The sequence below is a fragment of the Labrus bergylta genome, chromosome 16 (assembly GCF_963930695.1).
Source record: "Labrus bergylta chromosome 16, fLabBer1.1, whole genome shotgun sequence".
NCBI classification, from domain to species: Eukaryota; Metazoa; Chordata; class Actinopteri; order Labriformes; family Labridae; genus Labrus; species Labrus bergylta.
Genome location: NC_089210.1, coordinates 20227716 through 20237691, shown reverse-complemented (window position 1 = coordinate 20237691; position 9976 = coordinate 20227716).

Sequence of the window (9976 nt, the reverse complement as noted above, 5' to 3'; positions counted from 1 at the left end):
AAAGGAAACACACATAAGTTACCTGAATTGACTGAAATTCGATTGCTGAATCCATCCTTTATGTGTGGTATTTAGTTGCTATAATGCTTGTCCAGATTAATGTGTATCACGCCAAAGTGGTGTTCGAACCGCAGTTCGTTCTCCAACTTCTCCTAATTCCTTCAGCAACACTTTACACAACATCATTAAAGAAACATAGTTAAGGAGCAGGTTTCCCAGCTCATTAGAAATCAAATCAGACAATTCATTTGACATGATTTGTCTGACCTGAACCATTTGATTTGATCACCACCGGAGCAGAAACATGGTTCGGCTGCACTGAACAGAGCTGTGAGAACAGTGTCTCAAAAGAAAGTGTAAAAATAACATGACTACGTTGACTTTTATATAACAAGGGTTAGGAAACTTTTATACGCTGATGACGACACAGCCTAATGTTCTACTGTTAACATCATCTGCAGTGACACACACTTTGCTTCTTGCTCGATCACTCTCTACTTTTCTCTTCTTAGCTTCATCCGTCACTGTCCTCTTCCGTCGCTTCAGCCTCAGCGGTTGTATCAGACAGTACAGCAACAGGCCTGCTTACAAACTTTGATAATGCTATAGGCAACAGGGGCTCTCTGTGACCATGTGGGAGAGACACTAATCTCACTGTTGAAAGTTGTTGCAACATTAGAGCGACTTTGAAACGACTTTTAAAGGTACTTTTTTTTTTTTTTAAAGGTGGAAACGTTGCAAATTGTTGCTTTAAATCCCATTTTAAACAATAATTTCTAAGTTTAGATGCACAAGAACACACTCAGGGTTTCATTTGAACGGTTGTGATTGGTCACAGCTCGTCTTATTTTGGGACACAATGTTTCTCTCTCATCCTGTGTGTCTAACACATTCTTCTAAACCTAAAACTTCTATATACATATCTCTCAGGAAGGGAATTTATCCCCTATCAAGGCTCAACTTCTTCATAGTGAGCTTATTTCTAAACCAATATCCAATGCCTTTGACAAGTGAGTCAAATGGGGAGGAAATTAGACACTTATATTCAGTAAAAGAATGATCACGTCAACAAAAACCTCATTTTGAAAATGTTCCTCATGAGTCTGTCAGTCTTAAGTCTTTAGGCAGCATGATTGCATCTATGGTAGCTAATGTGCTTTGTTGAAATCAGCAGTTAGTGCAGCAGTCGGACTGTGGTGACTCACATGATTGTGCCGGGTTATAACCAAATCAACGAATCAGTACAAGGACAAACAAGTGAATCAACACTGTAGTTCCCTCCGTCTCATGTGATTATTTATGTCGTCCTGAAGGCGGCTGGCTTCGCTGCTCATCATTCATGTCAGATTTATTTAAGAAGCATTACTCTGCCATCAATATTATTCATACAGCACATCAGTTTTCATCAGATGATTGCATATTCATGTGAGGTAATAAAGTGCATCACTCCTCAGAAACACGTAAACAACTCAAACAGCACCTACAGTATATCAGCTTCAAATGAGGCGTGCTGCAGATGTCTTCCTTGAAACCCTCGTGGGACACTCTGCTCTTACTTTAAAGGTTAACTGATTTTTTTTAGTTGTTTAATTTGAAGTGGGAATTTGTTTGCCTGAACACAAAGCAAAAGATGAGGGCAGTGAGTCTCTCCAGGGTGTGCAGACAAAACCTCACATAACCCTCCAAACACTGGCCACTTATTGAAATATAAGACTTTAAACCTCTCTGCCATAAGTATAATTTATCAGGGGCCTTTCTGTGAGAGCTGAGAGTATTTTATATTACCTTCAACAATGGAGGTGTGGAGAGGAGGCTCACTGAGGGAGCTGAGCTTTTCAGTTTGAATCTATTTCATTGATTTGTTTCTGATTTCCCTAAGAACTTTCACAGCACAGCATGAAAACATGCAAACAGAAATGCACATGTGTAACTGTAGACTTGTTAAAAAAAGATGGATAACATGAAAGCTCCTCAAAAAAATGAAGTAAAACATCATCATATCGCCCCCTCCTTACTGGTCGCAGTATAAATCATAAACCCCGCCTCCTCCATGTTAACAGATGGGACAAAAAAAATATATCCAATAATGTTTCTCAAACATGGTTTCAAATCCAGATGTTTATTTTTCTGGGAAGTTCAGATTAAAAAAAATATTTGATGCTACAAAAAGAGAGTGCCATGTCATGATTGGCAGCTCAGATGACAAATGTGGCTCCGTCTTTACCAGCAGAGCAGAGTAGAACTGGAAGAGAGAGAGAGAGAGGAATTGCAACTAAAGCAAAAAAAACTACAGCCATTGAAAGTTCAATAACTGTGAATGTCTGCTTCAGGCCAGCACAAGAAGCTGTTCTGCTGTAGCCTGTGCTGGCATTGAGGGATCTTTGCCGTCTTGTTGGTGAGTTCAATATGTTGGGTTTTTTTTGGCTATATGCAGAAACTGGTCAGTGCCGCAGCACCAGCACAAGATGGCAACGATATTTTGGCACTACTTCATAGCAATGACAGGCGTCGTCCATCTTATTTTCAGTCATGGAGCTAACACACAAACTCTGACTCACTCGGAGCGTTATGTCCAAGCCGTGGTGGCAGAGCATGTGGTGTTTGTGGCCATTCATTCCATATGGCATGCATGTCGATTACATAACGGCAACCTGTGAGCCACCATGTTTGTTTTTCATGCAGGGAAAAAAAAGTCATTAAGAGCTAAGTGTTAAGAGGCCAAGGAGTGCGTAGTGGACCTTATTGCCCTCTTCCACATGATGCAATTCGCACAGCCTTGAGAGCAACGTTAGATATTGCTCAGAACAAAGAGGAGGCTTTTTAGAATATAAAGATCGGTGCTGTTAAGAATGATGGAAATCCTTGAGGCGTGTGCACAATAAGTCCCCAATAAGAGGTCATTCAAAAACGCACTATCGGTAAATGCAAGGTGTTTGTCGGAAAGAAAAACAGATGTGAGATAAGAGACGCTGCAAGTGAGAGAAATCCAGTACAACCTGTCTCTTGAGACAACATGTCCAGACACTGCGTCGTTGTCATTGAGCGCTGTGTCAATGTTCAAGCCGTCACAAAGCTCGAGAGCAGCCGACACCTCTCCAGTAACCTTTTCCTCCCCCCCTTTCTTTCAAGGTGAGAGCTTGAAGCGGGCGCTAACATTCCCAGAGACAGGAGATTAAGTTCTTTTCAATTTGAACGGGATGATTTCCTCTGTTCAATGCCACTCTCCACATCAAAGGAGCTGGCAGGGTTTTCAACCAAGTCAATCAGGCCCTCTTTTATTTATTTTTTTATTTTTTTATTTTTTTTGTGAAGCCAGCTGTCCTACATTGAGCGTGAGAGCTGCATAAAAGGCTAATAATGATACCATGTGGAGAAATAATTGTCTAATTTCCCCTGGATGTGTCGTGCAGCACCGCGGGTTGGAGGGGGGGGGGGGGCAAGGATTTCTGTGTTTTTTTTGTTTTTTTTCTGGGCCGTATCCTCCTCCGCTGATTCATTTCAAAGGACTTATCATGAGTTGGATGGATGTCTGTGTTACAAAACCCTTTTTTAAATAGAGGCAAAAAACATCACACTTTTTGAGTCAAGCTCCGCTACACATTTGGGAGAGACAATTATCTCCCCCCCAAAACTGTGTTTATTTCAGTGAGTACGTGGTCTATAATGTGTCGGCTGTTGACACAAACCGCTATGCAGACATTCAATATGGATAAACTGAGACTATAAATGAAGCTTGGCTCCTAAATGCGAGCATCTCTCATTTCTGAAAATGCGCCAAAACCACCAAAAGCAGCATTGAAAACTTAGGTTCAGAGTAGGTTCAGATGGTTGGATGGGTTTATCTTATGTGGCGGCTGTGGCTCTGTTGGTAGAGTCGTCATCTCTCAACCGGAAGGTCGAGGGTCCCATGTGTCCTTGGGCAAGAGACTTAACCCCAAATAGCATCAGTTTTCAGATGTTTCAGTTGTTTTCAGACTTTCCAAACTGAAATAACGTAAAATCACTTAAGTCTGAAGAACGACTTCCCAAATGGGAAACTGGGACCCTCCGAGGAGCTCCTGAAGTCTCTATGTTTCTTCCCTTCTGTGTCAGTTCATCTGTCTAACTGCTGCGACGTCTTACCTCCCAGAGTTTTCCTTAACACGTGTCTTTTGATTTTTGGACTTTTGATGGACCTTATTTCTTGAAAACAGTAAGATCTTCTTTTGCCTTTTTGTTCATTAAAATGCATTTTATGCTCGTGGGTCCTTCTCTTTCTTCTTCTTGATCACTCTTAAACGTCTGTTCAAAGAAGCCAATATAGTCATTAGGTAGAAAAAAAAACAAGCTTTATGAGGAAAGCATCTCTGCCCAGTGAAAAACAAATAAGCATGAATATAAATAATTAACAGATTATAGATAATTCAGGCACTTAAGGAATGAATCAGTAAAAAATAAAAATAAACACAGATCAGCATTCAAGCAGAGATTAGCAGCAGGCAGACGCCAAGACGTCGCCCTCTAGCAAATCAGCAGCAGACCATTACAGCAGCCTGCAGCATGTTGCCAAACACGCAAACACCGACTGAACAAAAACCAAACATCAGCTCATCCCCGGGTTTAGAGGACGTAAGGAGGCCAGCAGCTAAAATATGAAAGAGAGTGCAAACTGGATTAATGCCATTGATGTTGGCAGGAGATGTTGATTTTTAAATAAAAAACGAGCAGGGATACAGAAGAGTCTGAATAAGAGCTTCACAGGTGATAAAAGAATAGACAGGTACAGGTTACATAAAGCGCTTTATTGCACTTCATGCATTCTGATTCATACAACAAGTGTAGTGTTTGATATGTGAATGCAGCTGCAACTCTCAGTGAGTTAATTAGTACTTTTTCCTCCTCATGATCTCATTTACATCATGCTTCATGTCCCTTCTTCATGCATGTATTCTGTGTTATCTTTACACATTATGTACACTATAACGCCCTTTGTGGTTTTTACCAATCCATGAGCTCTCCAGCTATTTGCATTACGTCTTTAAAGTACAACGGAAATATTAAATATTTAGATTTTAGATTCAGATTGTGATTAACTGAAGATGACCTCCACATTGTGAGAGATTTCAAAAGCTTTGATACGGGAACATGTCCTTCACTGCAACACAGACTCAAAACAAAAAGAGACACATTCTAAGTTATGTTTAAGATGGGGCTCATGGTTCAGTTTGGAGGACGTTAAACGACAGCATGTCTGACACTTTTTAAAATGTGTTTTGCTAGATGTGTCAGTGCGTCTGTGTTTAGGAGAGAAAGTGTGTGTGAAGTGTGTTCCATCAATTCAGTACATTTGAATGTGTATGTGTGCACATGCATGAAAACTCTCTTCCAGAAACGTGACTACATTGTGCGACAGCTTGCATTGAGACACCTGACTCACAGTTTTCATCTTTATTACACTTTATCACAGGGTGGAGAGGCTGAGGTGTCCATGTACACTCACATTTACAAATATGTAATTATGCTGACTTTAGTCAAAGTTCTGTTGCATGACTCAAAATGAATTACCTGAGAATAATCAAATTATTTGGGGGTAGTAGCTCAATGTGTAGGGAGTTGAGTTGGAACAAAGACGGTCGCCAATTCAAGTCCTGGTGCAGACCAAGTCTGGAAGTTGGTCTGGTAGCTGGCACCCAACCCCTAACAGCTCGGGCGCTCTCTCATGTGCATCCCTCACTCTGACATCTCTCCATTAGTCCATGTCTATAGGATCCTCTGCATGTGTGTATTTCAGTGTGTCTATGTGCATGACTCAACAACAGAGTGTAAAAGTATATAAGGATATATTTTAAAAAGTAATACTTCTTTGGGTGTAATGTAAGTAATGATTGCATCATGGGTGTGCCGCAGAGACATTTTACTACCTTAATAGCTATATTATAGTGAGTCATTGTCACGTCCAGGAACTGCTCATAAATCAGGATGCTTGGAAGAGCTTGTGACCTTAACGGGATAATGAGAACAACTTTTTTTCCCCTAGTCAGCTCTAAAAGCTGCTCGGAGCATGCAGAAAAGATGTACGACAGCCAGGAGGCAAATGTTACAGCGGTGACTGACTTGGAGGTAGCTAACACCATTGAGCGTGCTCTCACTATACCACATCGACCAGTGCTGTGGAGAGTATTGATTCAATATCCACATGCTGCTGGACTCAGGCATGAAATGGAGGCCACTCAGGAGAAACAAAAATGTTGACGTGCTGCCAGTGCAGATCTTTTCTACAGCACTGGAAGATGTTAGTTAGTGTGTGAGCATCAGCATATACAGTCCCATAGGTGTTATAAGTATGTTTGATGTAGGAGGGTGCATGTTTCATGTGCTTACATGGATAAAGTGGTATGGAGCAGCCAGTGTCAAGTGGTAACCGTGTAGGGATGAGGAGGAGAACAGAAGAAGAGCCGCTCAGCATTCAAGTCACTCTGACTACAGCTGAGTGATCATCAGTCAAAATGCCATGCCATGCAGGGTGAGTGTGGCACCGCCGGAGTGTCTGATTCTTACTGCATCTCACTCAACAGGTAGGACTCCACAGTAGTGAGTGAGTGAGAGCGTGTGTACAGCATGGATTAGTCACTGTCAGGAACAGCTGGTGAGGAGAGCCGCAAAGGCCAGGACAGTGTTGTTACATCACCAAGAACCTTAAAGTCCTTTGGGGACATCTTCAGGATACACAAAGGTGGAAGAGGAATAACTGTTCGGGTTTAGAATCTCCAAGACTCAATGGAGCATGCTTAAAAATATATATACTAAATTGTTGGTGACATTACCTGAGCAAGTTTTGGTTCAATCCGGTCATTTCTCAAAGTAAGGCACAGTTCAAACTCCTACCCTCCAAGCTCTGAACACCGAAATATTAAGGACAGGGAGATTAAAGGCTTTATATGCTATTTTTTCTATCCAGCAGTTGTCGCCCTTGAGCAGCAGCATGAAACCAAAACAACTTGCGCTGCATTGTTGTGTTAGCATGCTAATGCTAGCGATCTTTATTATGCTCGTATCTTCACACTGCATGCAAATTTACCTGAAATGAGCGTGATCTAGAAACACAGTTAAAGAGTGAGTACAGTATGTTATTCTTCTTTTCTCTAGTCCCTCAATTAAACAACTTTTCAGCCGTGGAGTAGGGGAGGAGTCAGCCGTCGTCCCGGCGATGTAAACAAAGTGAAGATAGGACTCAGAAAACTCTGAAAGCATCACAGACAGTGGGACTCGGGTGTTACACCCATTGTAGACAGTCATAACTCACAGAGTTATTTTCAGAGGATATACTTGATTTATATTATATTTAAGTGTGAAAAATCACATATAAAGCCTTTAACCGTGTTTTATGCACATTTCTATTCCTGTGTCTGTTCTGTGAGAGCATTGAAAACCGGAGTGAAATCACCACTAGGTTGTGGGTTCTGCTGTTTTTGACAGCATCATCCAAAGCTGTGAGGCAGCAGTTGCAGATAGTTTGAATTTGTCGTCTCTCTATCAGAAGGTTGATGGTTTTGTTTCCCAGCTCATTGCATAAGTGTGGCCCATTCACCATCTAATAACATGAGTGTTTAATAATGTACTCACAATGAAACGCAGACCACTAAAATAAACACCCCAAAGACACACCACAGGGCTTCATGAATAGCTTCACTTATGAAACAGGGTAAACAAACCCCACATTTGTATTGCATTGTGTTACAGCATCCCAGAGTCTGTTTTTTCCAGACATCAGTGTAAACTTGGTGTCTCTGTTTTTTATGGACCAAAAACACTGATTGACTCTTGTAAAGTTCAAAGACAGCAGAGCTCTTAAACGTTATCATTTAGATGGGAAACTGAGTTTTCAGATGAGGAATTCAATCCCTGCTGACTTCTTAACCCTCGCTGAAGGCGCTTAAAAAAAAGAAAAAGTTGCTTCACCCTGGCGTTCACATGTTGCAACATGAAAGGGAAAAAAACTTTATCCCCATCAACTTTGAAGTGGAAGTTGTCATCTCCGCTCAAGTCTTCAGTAGTCCCACTTCACCTCTACCAGCTCCTCACTCTTTGGGGGGGGGGGAGTTGCAGGGGATCAGATAAGGTAACCATGGTGATTGTCTGGCTCTTCACACCCTTGGGACCCATCATGTCAGAAAGTCGTCCTCCTTGGCGGTGACTTCAGCGGCCGTTTCCTGTCAGTGTGCCCATTGTACGCTGAGTGTGCATTAATGGCGGCTGACATTTCAGCTCTCAGGCCTGAGGACTGATAGGAGATGAAGGCTGTGACGGGCACCGGGGTAATCCTGCACACAGTCTTAGAGACAACATCCCGCATGAGCCATCAATGTCCCGCCGCGTCCGCCTTTAAGCAAGACATCCTGAGGAAATAAAGATTGATGAGGCCTTTTTGGAAAAGGATGTCACAGGGTTTGATAGCAGCCACACTGAGCTCGACGTCAGACTTTGAAGCTTTTCATATTCTTCAAATCTTAGCAGGTGCCTGACACACGCCAGCTCCCCTGTCTTAGTTTGAAAAACAAGAAGGGAGATCCAAACAAAAGCTGCTGTGATAATCTGCACTGTCTGTCACCGTGGAAGAGCTAACGGCTTCATCAGACTCCGACAAACGTTCGCCTGTAGACCTCTAAATATATAGGAAGAATAACATCAAATAATGAAGCACTATAGATTTTCTGTCAATGTGGCTACAGAAGGAAATCTCTGTTTTCCACCCAAGTATTTGGTTTTCTCTCTTTGCCTTATTTTGAAAGGAGATGGCTAAAAGAGTGTTTCCTTGGAAGTTTTGACATTTCCACATGAAATAGGATGTCTGTGTAAGATTTGTGACAGAGGAGCTGGATTTTAAATATGAGAAATATTTTGTCACATAGGGAAATGTTGCCTTATCGTGCCTCCAACTTTGGATGGATAGACTGCTTCCACTTTGACTGCAGCTGATACTTTGAGAAATTGGAATAGACTCACCCGTCTTTGGTGTATTAGCCTCTCACATTCACATTAAACTGTTTATATAATCTAATACTTACAGAAGAAGTCAAAAGCAGTCTAAAAAAAAATAAAACTAGACATTAAAAAGAAAGGATGAAAAATAATGGCTCTATGGCTATGTTGCAATAACCTGGGATAAAAAGGTCATGGTGACATTGGTGCCATTTAGTTCTCGCTTTTCTATTTTCAGCATCAAATGAAGGTTAAAGGTCCAATCTGTGAGATATCTACTGAGTGAAATGATGAAGTGCTGGCTTCTCTGACAACAATGCAGCAGCCAGTATGTCCTCCTTCTAAGTTTAGATTCCGGTCCTGAATGGTCTGGATTTGTTTTGACGGCCGTTTAGGACACCCCGACAATGTAGAAACATGGTAAAACTAGGAGGAAATATTGGAGATGCTTTTGAAAAATGGTGATAGGTTAATTGGTAGAAAGGTTTTAAGACCGATGCAGAGCTGGCTAAACACTGACGCTTCACTGTCCACAACATGGCAACCTGTGCGGTCTACAGAGGAGGGGACGGGAGGAGACAGTTCTCTTCAATATTTTGAATTTGGACTGCAGTACCTGTTTTAAACGCTAGGTGTCAGAGTAACATAATGCTCCTTTAAATATGTATTATCTGTGAATTATCTTTAACTTGAACAAATTAACGTCTTGGTAAACAGGCCCAAAGTCACAGACAATGAAAACATGAAATATATTCAGTTCAGCATTCAGGAGTAAAGCTTCCTCAAAAGAGCCCCCCCTGTGGGCCCCAATGGATAAAACTGAGAAAGGGTAATCCAGGGTGCTCTTAGAGTTGATAAGATGTGATAAAGTAACCCCTAGGTTGCAGAACATTATAAATAACATTTTTAGATCCACTTCAGGGGTACACTTTCTCCTGCTTTCCATAGGAGGAATTGTGATAAAGTTCCCTCTGAGAGACCCTATCAGTAAATAAAAATGTATCATAAAGTGCCTTTC